Source organism: Emys orbicularis, chromosome 9 (genome assembly GCF_028017835.1).
Source record: "Emys orbicularis isolate rEmyOrb1 chromosome 9, rEmyOrb1.hap1, whole genome shotgun sequence".
In the NCBI taxonomy this organism is placed as follows: domain Eukaryota; kingdom Metazoa; phylum Chordata; order Testudines; family Emydidae; genus Emys; species Emys orbicularis.
Genome location: NC_088691.1, coordinates 72,333,777 through 72,355,844, shown reverse-complemented (window position 1 = coordinate 72,355,844; position 22,068 = coordinate 72,333,777).

The window sequence follows — 22,068 nt, the reverse complement described above, 5'->3', positions numbered from 1 at the left end:
AGTATCAAAGCTTCTCTCTCCTAGCTGAAAGTTTTGAGTTGCAAAAACTTGTCTGGAAGCATCCCAAGAAGAAAGTTTCTTGTACGATGTCGGATATTTCTCACTTCCAGCCAGATGAGAACGGCTATTTTATGTCTGTTTCAGTACTTCTGCTTTTGGTTTCTGCTGGAACCCGGAAATGAATGTGTGGAAACAATGGAGGGAGGAGAGGCAGGAGAATGAAGGTGCTGGAAATCTCTAAATCAAAGGTTTAAAACCAGCTCAAGTCTTTGTTTATGTCGACCTTAATCATGGAGTTAGACCAGAATTTCTCTAATCCTTAAACTCATAGCAGGAAAAGAATCATAACCGGTCTACCCTCTACCAAATCATTGTTAAAACATAAAAATACAATGTATATATGGCTCTCTGAGAGAAGCTAAGAGCATATCTGGAAAACTATATTCCTGGTATGCACATGCTAATTATAAGCAATCTACCACTTGCATCACAGTCTCAGGACTAGATAGGATTCATACTGGGATGATTACAAGGGAATTGCAGACAGTCAAGTTGGGACAGCCATTTCAGAAAGGGATGATTTTGTAGTAGATTAACAGCCCTGAATCATGGACAGAGCAACGCTTGATTCATTGTTCAGTCTGTTTCATTTAATTTTATTCCCACTGGGCTCCATACAAGCATCTGGAACACGTGTTAAAGATAGATGCCCTTTCTATATAGTCTTCTCTTAAGAGATTAAAGCAAAGTTCTCCAGGGGGAAAAAATATTAGAATTGGCAAATAATAAGTACCAATGTGGGAAAGAAAGGTTTGTATTGTTAGTAAGTAAAATCAGTCTCAGGACTTGAAGGTCTTGTGTGTCCCTGCAGCACTGTAAAACCTTATAGATTTTTGGCTTCAACCTCAATCTGCTAAAAATAGCTAATAAATAAAAAAATAAATTAAAATAAATCTATCTCCTAGAACTGGAAGGGACCTGGGGTCATTGAGTCCAGCCCCCTGCCTTCAATAGCAGGACCAAGTACTGATTTTGCCCCAGATCCCTAAGTAGCCCCATCAAGGATTGAACTCACAACCCTGGGTTTAGCAGGCCAATGCTCAAACCACTGAGCTATCCTTCCCCTATAATGAAGCAGCAGCGGCGGCGGCGGCAGCTTCTTCTTAATAATTCCCAAAGGTAAAATAAAGTCACTTCAAGAGATGTGTTCTAATTTGTGCTTTTCAGTTTTCAAAAAAATTAATGACATTTTTGTTGTTTCTAATTCGTACTGCAGTAGCACCCAAAGGCCCTAATCAGGAGTGGGGTGCAATTGTCCTAGGTGCTCTAGAAAACACAATGGAAGAGAGTTCCATTTACAGCCCAATTTAAGTATAAAAGTAGTTTTTGAAAATATAGGATGAAATCCTGGTCTTATTTAAGTCAATGCTTCATTGAAGTCAATGTCAAAGTTCCCAGTGGTGTCAGGATTTCATACATAATGTCATGTCCTGGATTCACACACACGATTCTACTGAAGCCAATAGAACTGAGCTCGTGTATGAAACCAGGCTCTATTCTATAGCTCCTAAAGTATTGTTTGCAAGTAGTATGTGGTAATGTTGCATGCACAGCCATATTATGTAAGTTACATAAAAACATAGGGGTTGCTAGTTTACCCACAGGCAGATCCAATCGTATAAAAGCAAGGTTGCCATGACACATTCAAAGAAGCCCCCAAGAATATATATTGCAAAAATTAAATGTGGTAGATGTGGTATAGCTTGATTTTAGTAAGGCTTTTGATACTGTCTCGCATGACCTTCTCATAAACAAACTAGGGAAATACAACCTAGATGGAGCTACTATAAAGTGGGTGCATAACTGTTTGGAAAATCGTTCCCAAAGAGTAGTTATCAGTGGTTCACACTCATGCTGGAAGGGCATAATGAGTGGGGTCCTGCAGGGATCAGTTCTGGGTCCGGGTTCTGTTCAATATCTTCATCAATGATTTAGATAATGGCATAGAGAGTACACTTATAAAGTTTGCGGACGATACCAAGCTGGGAGGGGTTGCAAGTGCATTGGAAGATAGGATTAAAATTCAAATGATCTGGACAAACTGGAGAAATGGCCTGAAGTAAATAGGATGAAATTCAATAAGGACAAATGCAAAGCCTCCACTTAGGAAGGAACAATCAGTTGAACAAATACAAAATGGGAAATGACTGCCTAGGAAGGAGTACTGCAGAAAGGGATCTGGGGGTCATAGTGGATCACAAGCTAAATGACAGTCAACAGTGTAACGCTGTTGCAAAAGAAGCAAACATAATTCTGGGATGTATTAGCAGGAGTATTGTAAACAAGACACAAGAAGTAATTCTTCCTCTCTACTCTGTGCTGATTAGGCCTCAACTGGAGTATTGTGTCCAGTTCTGGGTGCCACATTTCAGGAAAGATGTGGTGGACAAATTGGAGAAAGTCCAGAGAGAAGAGCAACAAAAATGATTAAAGGTCTAGAAAACATGACCTATGAGGGAAGATTAAAAAAATTGGGTTTGTTTAGTCTGGAGAAGAGAAGACTGAGAGGGACATGATAACAGTTTTCAAGTACATAAAAGGTTGTAACAAGGAGGAGGGAGAAAAATTGTTCTTCTAAACCTCTGAGGATAGGACAAGAAGCAATGGGCTTAAATTGCAGTAAGGGCATTAAGAAAAACTTCCTGTCAGAGTGGTTAAGCATTGGAATAAATTGCCTCAGGAGGTGGTAGAATCTCCTCATTAGGGATTTTTAAAAGCAGGTTGGACAAACACCTGTCAGGGATGGTCTAGCTAATACTTAGTCCTGCCTTGAGTGCAGGAGACTGAACTAGATCTCTCTCGAGGTCCCTTCCAGTTCTATGATTCTATAGTTCCCAAAACTATTATCATGTGTGCTTCAATTGTTAGTGTAGCAGGCTCTTGCTTTTCCAACAGGGCATGACCATGCCTCAGTTTTCCTCTTTGAGAAATTTGATGTGATATAGCCTTCCCAACAAATCATTTACTCCCCTTCCAGAGTAAACAGAAGTCCAAACGCAAAAACATATTCCTGTCTCTCCTCCGGCTACAGCTTTCAAGCACGTTCATGAAGGGCTGATCGATGCCAACAGTAGTTTTCCCTCCCCAAAAGTTCACAATTCCTTTCCTACAGAATCTTCCCTGATTTCCTTTGTTGATGCAGCAGGTGAAGGGAGGTTCCTTCCTACCCTCTCAGGAAACTCCAGCTGAAAGGAGCCACCACCACTGGATTCTATCCCAGTCCTTCTATTCTCCTTTTGTCCAAAGCCTCTTCCTTCACTCCCTTTTCCCCACTCCAGGTCCTTCTTGCCTCTTCTCAGGACTTTTGTTAAGTCCCTTCCCAGACAGCTTCCTAGCTGTCCTGATGGAGACTCCCATCTCTTTCTTATCCCTGGTCCCCCTGCATTCTGAAGGAAGGCAGCTCATTATATTCCCTAACACTTCTTCCCAGGATGCATTGCTGTCACAGCCCATAGTCAAATGGTTCATTCCCTCTGGACTATATCCTCCCGAATACTCTTGTTCAGGTCCAGGGTTGGGTCCAGCCCACTATCCCCGTTACACTCAAAGACACTTATGAGAGAATGCACTCTTGGCACTAGGCCTGCAGAGCCCTGACCCGGTTGTGGATTGCTCCACAGGGGCCCAAATAGAAACTGCTATTGCTTTACTTTGAGTTGTTTAAGCCACTGCACTGCAAAGGGTATTTGCAACCTTTTCCTTTCTTGCTAAACGCCCGACTTCAGCCACCTTCAGAGTACTTATTGGGGACCCCATTGATAGCACTTAGCAACTGAACTACCCTCAGCACTTGCTTCTGACTCATGATACACTATCTGAGAGGTTTGGTTTATGAGAGCACTGAGAAGCTACAAAATTGCCCTCCTTTTGCCCCCCTTGTGAAAACCGCCCAAATTATACCCCTCTGGAAAAAAATCAGTTTGAACATGCTTAGTAGAGACTTGCCACATTACTTAGATGCTAAAATTGCAGAAGATTCCATCCACACTGGGCATTCTCCAGCCTGGTGCTGAGCAGAACTTTCTCTGCAATTGCAGCTCTAGGCTGCTACGGGCAGTGCAGCACTGGGCCCCTGAACTCAGAACATTATTAATGTGTTAATTTCAATGGAATAAGTCGACGCATAGAGTCAAGTGTTAACGTGACCATGTCACTGTACAATATTAGCAGTTTTAAATGAGGTTCACAGTTCCGAGTACAGAGTCCTCAGCCTACTTAGTACCATGGTAAACACACCAGGAAATTCACGTCAAAGGTTAGAAATTTATTGATTCAAACAGACAAAAGAAGTAGAATCAAAACAAGGCAAAAGACATTGAAACTTTTACATAATCACTCAATTTTAAACTTAATCAAAACCTATCAACATCTCTTTTTAAAGAGAGGGAATATTGGTTAAAGTCTGTTATTCTGTCACACAGTCCTCCTTGGTGGGTGGAAGGCATTAGTTCTATTGCTCAATTTTGAGTCGAGAAGGATAGTCACTTTCCTGTTTTTGACAGACAGAGAGACACAGAAAGAAGAAAAGAGACAGGGTAGTAAAGAGCAGGGAACTGTGGCTTTTGTTGATGTTCTCAGGATCCAGGGTGGCTAGTCAGGCGCAGACAGATGCTTTGGGCTGGTAGGTCAGCCACAATAGTGATTGGTCTGGACCGCAGCTTGCCTCCCTCATCAGGGACATCATTTGGTTGGTTTGGTCCAGTCCATCTCCTTCACTAGTCCTTCTCAGGCTGAGTAGATCTGCGCCGTCTCATTTCATCATGTTGGTGCTAGGCAGCGTAGCTGATTTCAGGATTAGGTCATAGTCTTAACACAGTCCTTGGGTGGTATCAGTAGACCCTCTCTGTTTAAATTGATCCAGTTTGTCTCCTTCTTACACCTTTTCTTCAATAATTGTATATAACAGGTCACTGTGACAATTCATGAACCTTTACCCACTTGCTACTGGTGAGACTTACAATTAAAGCCTGCAAGGCCCCAATTATCACAATGAGCCTGTCTCTCTTGTGCTCCCAGTGATCCACCTGCTGAGACCAGGCAGCTTGGAGCAAGAAGCTGCCTGATTCACATACACCAGCTGAATGAACTCTCTCTCTAGGAGGTTTCTACCAATCTTCATAACATATCCCCTAATCTCATCTACCAAGGTACATCTACATCACCTCTTTATCCAGACATCTACATGTCCACTTATCTACTTTCTTCAGTTTTACCACCTCTGCTCCTTCTCTTTTTCCTCCTTCTACTCTCTTTGTCACCTAATATACTTTTAAATGACTTGCAGAACAGCAGTACTAGACACATAGGGTCAGTGGCTCTGCTCGTGACCACCTTGCCTATTGTGTTATTGACAACTGGGTTAGGTTTTCTTTGCCTATTAGTGGGTGACATTCTATATTGTTCCATTATGTGAGGAGTGAGTTCTGTTTAACACAGTGGAAAAGGTCAACTGCAAACAGATTCATTATCATTTTCATAAATGAAAGTTTTTAAAACCATGGAAATAAGCTTTCTTACCCTTTACCATAGCCAGGGAAGTTTCTGTTTATAAGTCTTGTTTGTGCTGGGTACATTATGAACTATAATTCAGTATTCTTTGTCTCCCCAGACAAATATCAGGCATGTCAAAATCCACATATCAGAGCAGATCTGACTGAAAAAGGCCAAATAATAGTCTGGAATAGTCACTTGTTGAGCCACCCTATTAACTCAGCAAACATTTTTAAAGGACAATTGTATTAAAATATGATGTACTAAATTAACTGGCAGACATGGAGGAAAGGATAAGAAGCATTCCCTGAATTTTATGTACTGAAGCAAAGAAAATGCTGATTGATTCAATATTCCCTTGTGAGGCAGCTCTCTCTACAACTCAGCATGTGTTACAAAAGCATGAAACTTTAGTTTGAATCTTGTAGTTTGACAAAGACACTGATTCAGCTTCTCATAAAAGAGTTTAAAGAAAAAGAGCTCTGGTTACTCTCCGGGGATCAGGGGAAAGACTTTAAACTGGAGAGGGTGGGGTGACGGAACAAGGAGGAGGAAAAAACACATTAAAAAAACCCCACACACAGTTTCTGGAGGCATAAGAATAAGGTTTGTAAGTGCAGTGGAAAGGACTGCTGAGGAATTGTGCCTCCATGAAGTCATGCTTGGTAGAGAGGGGATGGGACATAGCTGGAAAATCACCTCCCAGAGAAGAAGGCCATTGACCCGGCATTCCATCGGACCAGGCATTCCATCCTGGTAAGAGGCAGGGGGAGTGGAGAGTGAAGTGTAGCAGTAGCCTGACCTATTTCATGTTACTGGGTCCAGAAAACAAAAATTACGCTCTTACCAGCACTCTTAGCAGTAAGCACTGTGTCACATGCTTACTACATGGTGCCACGTGTAAACTAAATCTTTGGTAAATGTGAAGCAGATGAAGCCTCATGAACCTTTTATCGTGGCTAAAAACCTGGCATGAAACGCGAAAAGGTAGGTTCAGCACTTCCAAAAATTTTACTAGAGTTAAGTGATATTGAAGAAAAAATTGGAGAGAGTGAAATTCTCCACCGTGTTGCTGTAGGCAGGCACAGAGGCATACTGGAGGTCATGCACCATACGTGCCAGTAGAAGCATGAGGGAGACTGAATACTGCTAGATAAAGTCATTCCCAAATGTCAAGGATACTTTGATCCATGCAAGAATGTCACTTGGGAAAGGCACGCTATACAAGAAACTGCTACCAGGTGAGACCACCTACTGATGTTGTAGACCATGTAATAAAGCTAAGTCATGTGATTCTGAACAGTTATCTGATGGGACTAATAAGAGAATGAATTATTGGTGACATAATAACTAAGTCAAATCAACATTATTGTAGGAAATGGACTCAATATTGAAAAGATTAGTGGGTATTGACAAGGCTAATTAAAAACTGCACTTCCCAAACGAAAATGTTAGCAAGCAGTTAAACAAGTGAAGTGTGTCTAGTTAATGGTGAAATAGATGTTAAGTGAATTCAGAAATGAACTGATTGGGTCAGGATGTGTTACTTCTGCCAGCACATAAACACTCTTATGAGCATTCTAGATGTCCAAGACACAGAGAGCCAATGGCCTCCTTGATTTTGTTTCCATGTATTCAGTTCTTCTAGTAGGGCTGACCCTCAGAAGGGGCTCTCACTTGGATGACCGTGGTGCAGGTAGCATAGCTGTTAGAAAGCCTCTGGTAATTTGACAAACTATTTAAAGGTTAAGTTTCTCCCACTTACAACAAGGATTCCTGATGTAATATTTCTTCTGTTCTAGTTTCCTGGCGGATGGTTGTTTTGTAACTACTTCAGCATTAATTGTCCTGGGCTCAAAGAAACTTGTTTGATGTTGGTGCTAAGTTTGTTTTCTTTCTGTTCATAGTTTCTTTGAATTTCATATTAATTGTGAAGTGTTTCATTATAGTCTAATAGTCTTATATTAGCAGAGTGATTTTTTAAATCAAGTTCTTCATTATTTGCACTGACTTTTCTGCTAGCTCACTTGATTGTGCATAGTAAGGGCTTGATGATGGATGTGGGAACTGACTTATTCTAAATGAGTCAGTGCTAAGGACATCATACCATAAAAAACACACATGGTATGAGTTCAGAAATGCTAAGAAAAATCCAGATACCAAGAAACTCTGATCCAGCCAGCCATGAATGCTGTCAAAGGTAAGATCTAAGTGTGAAATCTGAAATAAATAAGCAAAACCGAATATAAAACAATTCTGGGAACCGCATGGGAGTCCTGATTGCCCTTGCTCCAGGCTCTGGACAGATCTGTTTGAATAAAAAGGGAAAGATGACTTCTCCTTGTTGCTCTACTGCTCAATTTTAAAAAGAAAAGGAGTACTTGTGGCACCTTAGAGACTAACAAATTTATTAGAGCATAAGCTTTCATGGGCTACAGCCCACTTCTTCGGATGCAGCCCACGAAAGCTTATGCTCTAATAAATTTGTTAGTCTCTAAGGTGCCACAAGTACTCCTGTTCTTTTTGCGGATACAGACTAACATGGCTGCTACTCTGAAACCTTTAAAAAGAAAGTGAGTTGCTGCGCACCACACTATCAATGTAAGAAAATATTGTAAATCAAGGTTTGTTCACCTGGAATTCCAGATGAGTTAATAACAGATAAATGGTCCTCAATTTAGGAGTTACTCATCTCAACAATTCTCTTTGATATTTCAGTTCAGTAAGACCTATTGGGAAATGCAGTATTTTGTCACACTAAATTAGAGATTCTCTCTCGCTGCAGGAAATCAGAGATTGCCATAATTTGATAGAGCGGTAGCTCCTATATTATTATATGTCTTCTGCATTCCTTAACTTCTAGTGTACCAAGTATAATCAAAACTAATAAAGCCAATTTCATTTAGATATAAAATGTCATCTTATAAATTTTCCATGGCTTGCAAATGAAAAGCTGACAAATTAACTACCATGGAAAAGGAACTTTGTATCAATGGTCTGATATTGTAATTTAATAAACTAAAAATATGAATCCATTACAGAATCATAGAAATGTACAGCTAGAAGGGATCTTGAGAAATCATAAAATCCAGCCCTTTGTTCTGCAGCAGAACCAAGTAAATTTAGACTATCCCTGACAGGTGTTTGTCTAAACTGTCCTTAAAAAAAAAAAAAAAAAAAAACTATCAATGACTGGGATTCCACAATCTCCCTTAAAAGCCTAATCCAGTTCTTAAATATCCTAATAGTTTAAAAAAAATTTCCTAATATCTATCCTAAATCTCCCTTGCTACAGATTAAGCCCATTACTTCTTGTCCTACCTTCAGTGAACATGGAGAACAACTGATCTTCTTTATAACAGCCCTTAACATATTTGAAGACGTATCAAATCTCCACTCAGTCTTTTTTTCCTCAAGACTAAACATTACCAGTTTCTTTCAACCTTTCCTCATAGGTCATGTTTTCTAGACCTTTTATCACTTTTGGTGGTGTCCTCTGGACTCCAATTTGTCCACGTTTTTACTAAAGTCTGGCATCTACAACGGAACACAAGTACTCCAAATGAGGTCTCACCAGTGTCGAGTAGAGGACAACTACCTCCCATGTCTTACTTACGGCATTCCTCTAAATACATCTCAATGATATTAGCCTTTTAGCAATGAAGCTCGGGAGACTAATTTCCCTTCTTCCACCAAGGCAGTGAACTCCGACCAAGAATCCAAAGGGACGAGCTCTGTGAACTTCGCCATTGCTGCACAGGTGTTATAAGAGTACCTGCTCACAATGGCCTGTTGGTTAGCAATACAGAGCTGCAAATCATCAGTCGAGTAGACCTTCCTACCCACAAGGTCTAGGCATTTAGCATCCTTATTCTTTGGGGAAGGACCTTGGAAACCCTGTCTCTCCCACTGGTTAGCTGCATCGACCACCAGCAAGTCCGGAGGTGGGTGGGAGTAAAGATGCTCAAAGCCTCTGGAGGGCACAAAATACCGCCGCTCATTACGTTTGGCAGTGGGTGGCAGGGATGCCGGCATCTGCCACAGGGTCTTAGTGGTGTCCACAACTGTCTTTATGAGGGGCAATGCTACCCGTGAAGGTCCAGAGGGTGCTAGGATGTCCACCATGGGATCCGCCTCCTCTACCATCCCCACAGCCTTGATGCCCAGACCCTGGGCAGCCCTGCGGAGCAACTGCTGTAGGACTCTGTTGTCCTCTAATGCTGGAGCTATGGCCGTCCCTGCCAATGCTTCATCCGGCGATGAGGAGAAGGAGGAAGCGTGTGCAGGTAGTGGAAGCTCCCTACCGTCTTCCCTGGAGGGGTCACGTGACTCCTGGGGCAGTGTTGGAGGAAGTGGTGCCGATGCCGGTGCTGGGGCCGTAGGCATCATAACAGGCATCGGCGTCGGCATCAGTCTCACCGGAAGGAGCTGCATCGGCATGCTCACAGGAGCCGCCAGGGTCAGGGGGCCCAGTGCCCACATCGGTGCCGGGGCCATAGGTGTCTGCATCAAGGTCAATACTGACAACAGTGCAGGTGTGGGAGATGGGTGCATCAATGCTGTGAAGGCTGGTGCCGAAGTAGGAGCCGAGCACAGTGCCGGAGTCAACGATGGGGCCGGAGTTAAAGGCGTCGGGACCGTAGGCGTTGGGGGGGTGGGGGGGGATGCACAGTGGAAGGCAGTACAAAGGTGGCAGAGGCGACTGAAGATGAGCGTGAGCCCTGGGTTCCTCCCTGGCCCTGGTGATAAGCCCAGGGGGTCCAGAAGGGCCACTGAGGTGGACTCTACCATGCAGAGGCCATGCCTGATGCTCCCTTCTGTCTATATCCGACCTCGCTCTATGACTTCTGCTCCTACCCGAGCGATAGGAGTCAGACTCCCGAGGTCTCAGACACTGAAGACCACGGAGGAGCCGATCCTTGATGCCTCAAACGTAAGGACCTCAGGGAGCAGGTAGGCTCTCTGTCAGAGCGGGTAGGCACTGATGGACAAGGCGAAGGGGAGCGCCCTGACATCATAGCTGGCTTCCCTTTAGAGTGCACCAGAGGCTGTGGCTCCATTGGCACGGAGGGTTCCTCCCTGGCAGGTGAGAACGGTGCTGTTAGGTGGAGGAGGTCTTGAGCAGCCTGGTATGCTTCCAGTGTGGACAGGAGCTGCAGCTGCTGCGTAGGCACCGGTGATCGAGGTGGGGCCGGACTCGACTGCCATACCTGGGCAGGAGTCGACACGGCCCCAGAAGGAGATGCTGAGAAGTAGCCCACCTGGGGTCGCACATCTCGTGGCTTAGCTGGAGGAGAATGGTTGTCCAGCTTTTTCTTCTTTTGAGGCACCGGTGAATGGGAGTGGTGCCTAATGTCAGACAGGCCCCATGCGGGACCGTGGTGGTGCCTGGAGGACTCCTTCCTCGGCACTGAACTCGCTGACTGCGCCGGGGTGCTCCACGCCGTAGGGGTCAGGTCTCGCGAGCCCGGGTCAGAGTGGGGGCATAGGGCGGCCTCCATGAGCCACTGTTCCCTTTCTTTAAGTGTTCTCGAGCGGAACTTGCGGCAGATCTTACAACAGTTTTTCTGATGGGTCTCCCCCAGGCACTGTAGACATGATGAGTCCATGGTGGGGGGAGGGGAATCCCAACAAACACTATACTATACTAAACTATTAACTCAAACTAACTATATACAACGGAATAGAGAAGAAACTTGCTGAGCAAGAGCCAAGGGAAGTTCCAGCCACCATCACTGGTGGTAAGAAGAAACTGAAAGGGTGGAGGGTCGGCAGGGCTATAAATTAGGCGCCATGAGGGCGCGACTCCAGGGGGCGCCCAGGCAGACCTGACAGATGCTGCTAAGGGAAAAATCTTCCGGTCAACATGCACACGCACACGCACACGCACACACCTGATTGGAATCGACATGAACAAGCACTCGAAAAAGAACTTTATCTTCTTCTCCAGGGTTTCAAGGTCTCTGCAGGCAGAGACTCTAATTTTCCCTCAGGTTCACTGACCATGAGGATTGGGTAACCTCTCTCTTCTTAAGTGGCCTGATGTTCCACAGCCAGCTGCTCTTTTTCTTGCTTAATCATCTGTAGCTCGTGTTCTCTCGAAGTTGCTCTGGCAGTTCCCCAGTCCTCATAATGGATCCCAGAGAACAGATGCCCTCTGTCTCTCCCCCTGCCAAGGTCCACTGTTTATCAGCCTTTATCAGCATGCTGGGGCTGAGATGAGGTACTATCTGGGTTCTCACTGTACCCTCATCTGTCTCTGCCACCAGATTCTGTTCCCTAGCCCCCTTCTCTACCCAAAGACATTCCCACTCTCTGCCTCTACCCTAATGCATGCTAATTCTTGTTCCAGTCCCATAAACTGATTGTTGATATTCTGACATCAGGTGCTTACATCCTCTAAGTCTTTTCAACACCTTTTTAGCTGATCTTATAAGCTCTGAAGATAGTCAAGGACTTTCTCTTGGCCACACTTTGCCATCTCTACTCAAGCTCCCTCCACTCCTTTCCCTATCAACTATGAGTCTTCGCTACCACTCTGAATGGCATCAGGGCTGGGAAACTCAGCCAATCTCTCCCCAAGATCATAGGCCCTGGCAGATACATAGCCAAACTCTCTAGCCTTGGACCCCCAGTTCAATTGTGGGATAGACATGTACCTCACCATATAGACAAGACATGCATAGAGAGATGCTGGTCCACCTTCTTTTACCAGCACACCATCTTCTTGGACAAGGATATGCCCTCAACCTGAGTCCACAAGCCCTTCTACCACCATTCCTCCCAGTGTGACTGCTACCACCTATGGCCGAGCCCCAGTGTCATTTGGAATGGACCCCAGGCCACAGGTCTGGCTGTGATAGCCCAGGGTAATCACATTCCATTATTGGGCATTCTCATCTAATATGCCCAGGCTTGCTGCAAGTAAAGCACACCACTAGACTCCCCCAGCCATCCCCAGAAGTACTTCTGCTGGACAGGGGGACTGCCCAGGGCCCTGTTTTGGGCTATTTGGGATCCTCACTCACTGAGAGCTTCTCTGCAACTCCCCCACTGTTGGGCCACTCTTACTTTGCCATGCTGTTCAGGCCGCTCATCTCTTTTGACCTTGAAGGAGGCTTCTGCCTGTTCAACGGCCTCCCCCAGTAAGGCAGGCTGAAATTGCCTTGCCCAGCTCTGGGCTGCCAAGGGAAGGGCCTTTAATAACTGTGTGAGGATGACTTAGTCCATGATTCTCTATTGCACTGGTCTGGAGGCATAGCCACCAGGCTGTGAGGTCCTGTAGTCTTTGAGTCACTACTCATGGTATTACCCTCTGTGGAAGTGGTTCAACCCAAAACAAGTGCCCACACACCTCCAATCTAATGTGGGCAGCCTTCACCACAGGATAGAAGCCCATCTGCTCATTACTTACCACTTGGTAAGGCTGCCTGGTGCCTCACCCAGCAGGAACAGTGCTATGGGGGCTGCCCGAGTCAACTCCTCCGAGCCTGCTGCACTTGCTACTCTCTTGAAGGTATGAAGGGAGGCCTCTGAGTCATCCTGTAGCACCATCGTCACTAGGCCAAGGATCAGCTGGCCTGAGCTTTCCCCCTCCATCACCAACCACATCCCCACCCCCCATGCCTCCAGTCCCTAAGCCCAACCAATTCTGATTGTTGCTAGAAGTGGGCCTCTTGCCACTGAGCAGCCATTACTAACAGGCCAATCACCCCCCCAAATCACCCAAGCTAGCTGGGCTCAGTCAATATTTGAGGTTTCAATTCCCTCTTTTTTTCTTGGCACCAACGATTCTCCTCCCCCCCTTGTATCAAGGACCATTGCAGCGCCTGTATTCTCCACCACATGTCACAAGACAGGGCTTCTTCCAGCTTGCTAAGGACTCATTGCCATGTCCACAGTCTATTTTAAAAGCTTTGTTGTCCAAACCTAAACAAATAAACCGGTTTCTCAACTCACCCTTTACATTTTAGGCTTTCAAAACATTCTGGCAGTCATGTTCCCCGCAGCTTCCCAGCCCCCTCTCAGCCAGGTCTGACTCACTGGGTCTCCTCTGGCCCTTTATAGCCCCAGGTGCAGCCCCTGTCCCTTTAATTGGGTCAACTGGGAGCACCTGATCTGGCACAGCAGTGCTGGACCTGCTTCATTTACAGGGGTCAGCCACACTCCTTTCCCTACTCCTGCTGGTTTCTACCTGCCTGCCACCTTTCATGGCCTTGGACAATTTCCTCATGTCTTCCCTGGCTTGGGAGCTTCCTTAGCTTCTTGTAACACCTCCTATCTTTTAAGCTGGCCATTGAGGAACTGCTACCTCTGCACAGGTCATTGATGTTTTAGTTTTCAGTTCCTGGGTGATATGGCCCACAGTGACATCTGACATTCTGGGATGCAAAGTGAGTCTTCAAAATGCCTCCTATTAAGGTGAGTCCCAGATTCAAAGGATCAGTCAGACAGCTGAAGGCCTAAGTGGGGATGAAGGGAAAAGGATCTGATAAGAGAAGGGGCCATGAAGTGGAGATATAGGCTCCTGGGAGTATCTCAAGGAAGTGGGAGATGACTCCCTATCTTAACCAAAACTATCCTATTTTTAAAAATAGTTCAAACTCAGTTGATTTGGAGAGAGGAGAGGTTCACCACCCCTAGTTACATGTATTATACTGAGTCAAACAGAAAGCAGTATAGCCTGTGGGTGATCCGGTCACTGGCATTAACACAGAGACACAAAAGATGCCTACCCTCCACCTTCATTGCTACATATCCAACACATACTCAGTTCCAGTCTAGTGCTAACTGTAGTATATAATAATCCTTCAATACATAGTACTGCACTACTCCAAAATGCCATATACAGTAAAATGTCGTAAGTAATGGAACAGATGCCCTGCACATATGCTGACCAACTGGTATTCAATTTTCCTACTTTCCTGGCCACCTGTTCCCTATATACACCTTGCCTTTGTGATACTGTTCATCTGCTCATTGCCCAGCTGCCTCCTGCCTGCTCACTGCTGAATTTTGCTCTGTGTTAACAATTTACAGACTGCCCAGAGTTGCTCTCTACCGGACCTTACTCCCCAAATATGTTCCTATTGTTCAAAATTCTCCAAAGAAAAGCTTTACTCCAGCTCCACATTGAATCACCTTGATGTCTAGAAAGAGGCTAACAAATTTCAATGCATGTCCCTTGGAAAGGAGCAGGGTTTGTAACAAACAGGGAATTACACTGGTAAGAAAAATGACAGCCTCTGTCTCTGAAAGAAGGTGGCTTGGGATAGTCTAGGGGAAATAATCCTGCTGTAGCACGGTCCTTTCTGTAGTGTGAAAGAATGCAAGTCGTTACCTTCTGAAGAGGATGCTGTTGAACATGACAACATACAAACTTCCCCAAAGATAACCCCCGCCCCACTCCAAAGCTTAAGATTTTGTTAAATGGTGTAAATGCAATTTCATGGCTTGTACTCCTACAGCACCCTTAACTACATTACAGAATCATAGCCATAGAAACAATATGCTTAAGGCAACAGTTGTGAGTATGTAAATCACAGCAAACGATATAGATAATACATAGTCCTTTATAAATATCTTGTCCTCTCAGTCATTACTATTGGCCAGGTGCTTGTTTATGTATGCATTTTACAGTATTTCATATGATACTATATACATATGGAATAAAGGTCTTAATATCAGCAGGGCCGGCTCTAGGATTTTTGCCGCCCAAGGCAAAAAACAATTTCCCCCCCCCCCCCCCGTTTTTTAATTACCCCACCCCCGGCCCCGCCTCAACTCCGCCCCTTCCCTGCCTCCTCCCCCCAGGCTCTCAAGCCTAGGAGGGAGGGGGAGAAGCGGCGCCCGCGCCGCGGCCACTCGGAGTCTCCCCCTCCCGCCCAGGTTTGAGAGCCTGGGAGGGAGGGGGAGACTCCGAGTGGCCGCGGCGTGGGCGCCTCTTCTCCCCCTCCCTCCCAGGCTCAGAGGGAGGGGGAGTAGCGGCGCGCGAAACAGCTGTTTCGCGCGCCACGGCCGCTCGGGATCTCCCCCTCCCTCCCAGGTTTGAGAGCCTGGCGCAGCGGTGCGCGAGCGGCAGCGGAGGTGAGCTAGGGCGGCCGGGGCACATTTTTAGGGGCGCATTCTGGCGCCGGCCATGCCGCCCCTAAAAATGTGCCGCCCCAAGCACCAGCTTGTTTTGCTGGTGCCTAGAGCCGGCCCTGAATATCAGAGAAAACATAACTAGGAAAATCAAGTCATAACCTAATCTTTATTTATTTGTTTTTTTGCTTAACTTTTCTACCTCTGGGAACACATTTTTATAGTCTGGTGTATAACACACACTTAAAATTCTGAGTGAAATTCACTGAGGAGTTTCTAATGAATGATTAATAGCAAAAATGTTGCCTAGACAAGACATTTTCTGTTTATTTCATGAGGAATTCAAAAGCCAAATATCAAGGAACCAGAAGACAGAAACATCAAGCTTGTGGTTGGGACTGTTTTTTCCCTTTACTTTATCTCACTTCAAAAGCTGTTACTATGAATACTTGTCAGCAGGAAAGGAATGCAGGAAGCTGATAAAAGGTACATTACCTGTCACTTATAACATATTACCCAGAGACCTTCATAAGTCCTAAAAATAGTACAAGACTTAAGGAAAACAGTTATTTTATTTGATTCTGCACCATCAAATAGCATCTTTTTTCCTTTGAGATCAGGATGCAGCCCATTAATAAAACTCATGGCTGTTAAACTTGAATTTAAAAAAGGGAGTAAATTTGGAGCTAGGCAAAGGTACCACAGATGAACAAATATGAATCCCTCTATTTTATCCACAGAATGATTAGAGCATGAGCTATTAGGGTGACCAGACAGCAAGTGTGAAAAATCGGTACGGGGGTGGGGTGTAACAGTCATCTATATAAGACAAAGCCCCAAATATCGGGACTGTCCCTATAAAATTGGGACATCTGGTCACCCTATGAGCTATGCAGATTTCTTCCATTCCCACCACTATGTTGCAAGCCTGACCTAAAGGATATCACCCATTCAGTTATTGGCCTCTCTGGTGAGCCAATCAAGAAGGGTAACAATTAGTTCCAGTTGTGGCTCCATGCTTCAGTGATGTAGACAACTCTTCACTAGGAATTAGAATGCCACCATTCTCTTTACAAATGGACCAAACAGAAATCAGATATCAACAACCTTTGATTAATAACTAACATTTTCATGACAAAAGCATATGTATTGGGAAAAAAAGAAAAATTTATTGCAGTACCTTTGAAGCCCCAACTGAGATCAAGCACCATTGTGTTAGGCACTGTATACATAACTAGTAAGAGAGCATCCTTGGCCTGAAGATCTTACAGTCTAAATAGACAGGACAGACAAAGGAAATATTTTCCCATTTTACCTGTGTAGAAAGGAGGCAGAGAAACAACAGAGGAGATTTTGAAAAGGAGCCTAATAGAAGTAGGCATGCACATCCCGATCAAATTTTAATGGGAGCTGGCCACCTTTTGAAAATCTCAAATTAAGCAAATTGCCTAAGGTCACAAAGGAAGTCTGTAGCAGAGCCAGAAATTGTCTCTAGATATCCCGAGTCCCGGTCTAGTGTCTTACACACACAAGACCATCCTACCTCTCTCTAGCATGTCAAGTAGCATTTCCCACATCTCCAAGACAGGAGAATAACCTTTCAATTAACACTTTAAAATGTGAGGTTAAAATGCTCATCATACATTGAATGTGTCAAGGTGTGGCCTATTGACAACAGCAACATGGAAGTTTGAGGAGTGGGCATGTGCTAAACATTTGCTATGAATATTCAAAGTTATCCATTTCAGCCACTAAGTTTGCTGATTGCTCCATCAGGAGGATGGTATTTGCCTTTCTGTCTCTCCAAGATCCAGGGCCATTTGCATTTTCTCCTCCCAGCCCATCCCTTAGTCTGCACCCTTCCCACCTATGGATTCCAACTAAATGGAGGGTTCTCTACCAGGTATGGGGCAATGGAGAATGCACCATGCCTTCTGTGCCTCTGCAAGGGAAGAGAAGATATACATCAAGAGCCACTCTTTGCTGGGAATTATGGGGTGAGATCGGGCTCTGAGCTATTTCTGTTTGGTGCTTCTTTAACCCCCTGTTCTCCCTCTTGAAGTGTTTCCTTCTTCTGTTTATACTTTGGAAATGGCACCTAGAATGAGCACCAAAACTGGATGTGTAACAACTACTCTCTTTACCTTACTCTGCTTTTAAATGAAGAAGAATTGCCATAAAGCTTAAGGCTTTGTCTTCACTACCTGCCGATCCGGCGGGTAGCAATCGGTTTTTCGGGGATCGACTTACCGCGTCTAGTGAAGACGCGGTAAAAATCGATCCCTGATCGCTCTGCCGTCGACTTCGGAAATCCACCTCAGCAGGAGGCGGCAGCGCGGCAGCGGTCGACTTTCCCGCGTCCTCACCGCTAGGTAAGCCGACCTAAAATACGCAACTTCAGCTACGGTATTCACGTAGCTGAAGTTGCGTATCTTAGGTCGGACCCCCGCTGCAGTGTAGACCTAGCCTTTAGTCACCTGGGATGATGATTAGGTCTGGCTGTTTTCTCACCAGCTGCCACGAGAACTTGTCCATAGCCTTGCTTTAAGCCAGATGTAAAAGTTTTCCAGCCCATTATCTATTACTTGAACCACTCTATCCTCCCAGAGGTTAAGATATCTTTACAGATACTTTGATTTGTATGGACTGTCCCATTACTTGGAGGGGAAGTAGTAGACTCTCTTGTCAACTCACTTTTGGCTTACAATAAAGGGACTTGGTATCTTGAGATATTTGGGTTTAAAAATGGTTTCCAGCCAACAGAGTCAACCACCAACAGACATAGAATCTGCAGTTATGTTTATAGACAATGAAAAGAGAATACAAGGAAAATTACTCATTATTTTCTCAGTGAGCAATACATCTGTCACTGGAGTGCAAGACTACACTCTGTTAAATAGCACTGCGTGCATTTCACTGTACCGATTTAAAACAAAAAACAAAAAAAACAAACCGAAACAAAAAAAACTATAAAGTACCTTCTACTCCAAGCACAGTTTGCAAACTGGAAAGGAGCTTACTTATTATGCTGTTACATTCAGAAGGTGGGAAAGCTGTCAAAGCTAACATTGGTCATGTCAGTCTGAATGCTATAAATACTCCGCTTCAGCAATGGGTGCAAATCTCTATCACCACAAAACCAGGAGGAAAACAAAGACTATAGATTCAGAGCTAAATTTGTCTGTGTCACACTTACAGCCGGGTCTGTGAAAGTAAATAATATTGCTCTGACCAAAGATTTGCAATCAGATGAGATCAGTGTTGCAGGCTTTGTTCACATGGCAGCCTTGAATCTCTACATTGTCTCATTTTTAGAGCTGAGAATGATTTATAGTAATCGGCTTATAGAGTACATCTCTTCTTCAGAGTGCTTTCAGACATTAAGTAATCCTGAACCCACCTGTGAGGTACCTTTGTTATCTAGATAAGAAGACTGAGGCACACAAGTTGAAGGACTTACCTATGGCAACAGAGGAAGGTCAGTATCAGAGATGGAAGGAAAACCCTTTTTTCTAGCTTCAAGGACTAGACACTGACATGAGACCACACTACTCTCTGGCAAATGAAAGAGTTAATGAAGCACGTTACAGAAATCAGTGTTGCTATGTATATGTGCTACTTCCTCATTTAGAATGTGTGTGCGTGTGGAGGGGGGTTTCCAGTGCAGATAAATATTTGATTCTAACATAAGGGAAGTTCTGAATCATCCTCAGAGCAAAAGGAAGAGTTCAGCATAAATAAGAAATAGCTTATCATAAACAACCACTACTGTGCACAAACAAACGCCACCAATCTTTAATTTGGGCCAAATCCTTGAGCTGCAGGACATGCCAACACAGCAAGTAAGGAGATACAGGAATCATACTCAAGTAATCTTTATTCATACATTTTGTTGTGCTGACTTGTTTCACATGCATTGCTTCTTTAAAAGGAGAGAGATCCATCCTCCCTGCTCTGAGACAAGTGCCATTTCGTGGCCTGTCAGAGGAGAAACTGTGGTTTCATGGAGACTACTTTTACTCTTGCTTTGTTCTTAACAAAAGGCAAAGCTTGTTCAAACTAAAAGCATCTGCTCCATGTGTATAAAAACAACTAGGTGATAAGGGATACAAACATAGTACTTTTGAAGAAATTTTCACATATAGACACTGCCACAGTATAATGTTCTCTCTCCAGGTTATTCCACATAGGAATTAGCTATTATAATTTGGAATGTAAAGGAAGCTGGTGTTCTGCTCTGCTTTCCATCATGTGTAACATCAATGTCAGTCACAGAGATTTTTGAATTTTTGCAGTAAAAATTAGGTCAGCTATTTCCTAGCTTTTGGTAGTTTGTTTTTTAGTCCCAGATCTATAGTACAGTATGTGCCCCAGAGCTTAAGCAGTAGGATGAAATATGTTAGATAAATCACACTGCCAAAATTTCTTAATTAAAGCCTAGCAAATTTGTAGGCACTCCTTGATTTGACATTCCTGTAGTGTGTTTTCATTGGTCATGCTTAGCTCAGAAGGCTGCATATTGAAGGTCATTTCTAGAACCTACATAATCCATTTTAATGTGAAAACTGGAGGAAAGAAGCTTCTGGAAGTACAACGCCGCACCCTTTCTGACTAGTCTTTTAAGGCACATTATTCACATTTGGATGCCTATGCACTTTAATAAAGGATGTGATTTTGAAAGCTGCTGAGCAGCATTGCACTACTGCATTTAACAGGAGCTGTGGGTTCTCAGCACTACCAAAAATCAGGCTACCTATTTTAGGTACCCATGTTTGAATATTATGGACTTAGAACTCGATTCTGGTTTCACACCCCAGTGAGAATCAGCAGTAACTCCATGGAAGATACCGGAGCTATGCAAGTATAAAAATAGTCAGGCCATATGGAGTGTGACTAACCCAACAGATAAAATGGTGGCTTAATCCAGCTCTCTGTAATAAATGGGGAATAAAAGAAATGTAACAAGATCCAAAAAACAAGCCAACCTGAATCCATAGGTTTGTGCTGTAAATGTGAATGGCTACTTTGGAGCCAGTTTTGAAAAGAAAATAAGAAGACTGGAGAGATGGCTGATCCCAGTCCCAGAGAGTAGCCACTGGGGGAGAAAATCCAGCAACAGAATCCAGTGCCATCAGAACATTAAAAATGAATCTGCAAGCTCAGATGTTGAACTTGATCCTCATTATCCTATAATGACATAACGCAGCAGGGTGGGTCAGTGCAACAGGATAAAAAAAATACAATTGTAACTGTTGTGGCTAGGAGAGGAAGTGTGGCAGCTGCCATTTTGAGAACAACACAATGAGCAAAGAGGAAAGAAGAGGAAGATTTATATGTCTGAGAAATAAAGGAAAAATCCTCAATACAAAAATCTGTTGTACTCCCTCCCTCCTCAAAACAAAAACTCTCTCTCATGGCTATGTAACTTCCCCTCCTGTAAACAAATTAGGAGTGGAGAACTACCAATCACTAAGGCTGACCTGAAGGAGCTGGTGTTAGAAATCACAAAGATGAATAAGGAGATAAGGAAGAGTTCCAGACTTTCAATTCGATTTTTTAAAATATCTTTTCATGTAGAAGATTGATGGGAAAAGATCAGATGTGGAAACAGGATTAAATGAGCAATTAGCATTACTAATCTAGATAAAAGAATCCAAAATAGATAGAAAAAAAAGGGAAAAAGTAAAATTAAAACTGCAAGACAAATAGAGAATGTAGAATTAACATAAGTATTATAGATATTCTGCAGGAGACTGAGAAGAGAAATCTGCTGGACATATTGTGTGATATTTGCCATGACATTAAAACTTGGCAATAAAATTTGAGAGGGATCACAGGTCCTTTTCCCAAAGCCCCAGTTCCAAGCGATTGGATTGTCTGTCTACACTACTATCAAGATGAGGCTAAAATACTGAGAGGAGAGAGAGAAAGAGAGAGAGCGCAAGCGCGCAAGCTGAACCACTGTTGAGTCTCAGTCAGTCCATACAAGTTTTCCCAGATCTAGTCATCTCAACCCTTAGAAAGCAAAGGTAAGGCTGAGCAAACAAATACCTAGATGTATTAAACAAACAAAAATGTTATGAAGACAAACACAAAACTGAGGCTTTTAGTCAGAAAGTTAAAAAAGAAACAGGATAAATCAGCCATGCCTCTGATAAATAAAAAGTAAGATTTCGTTACTAGTATCAAACAGATCTCTGAAATATTTACAGAACATCCAAATCCTAAACTTATATATTTAGAAGCGTGAAAGTGCCTGAGCTGTCAGAGGATGACGCAAGAGCTCTTGATAGAGAAATTGCTGCAGAGGAAGTTCAAGTTGTAATTAAGAATTTAAAAATCAATAAAGCTCCAGGACCCAATGGGTTTTTCAGGGAGTTTTACAGAGTTCTAAAACAAGTTTTGGTCCCTATTTAATGGAATTGTTTAATGATA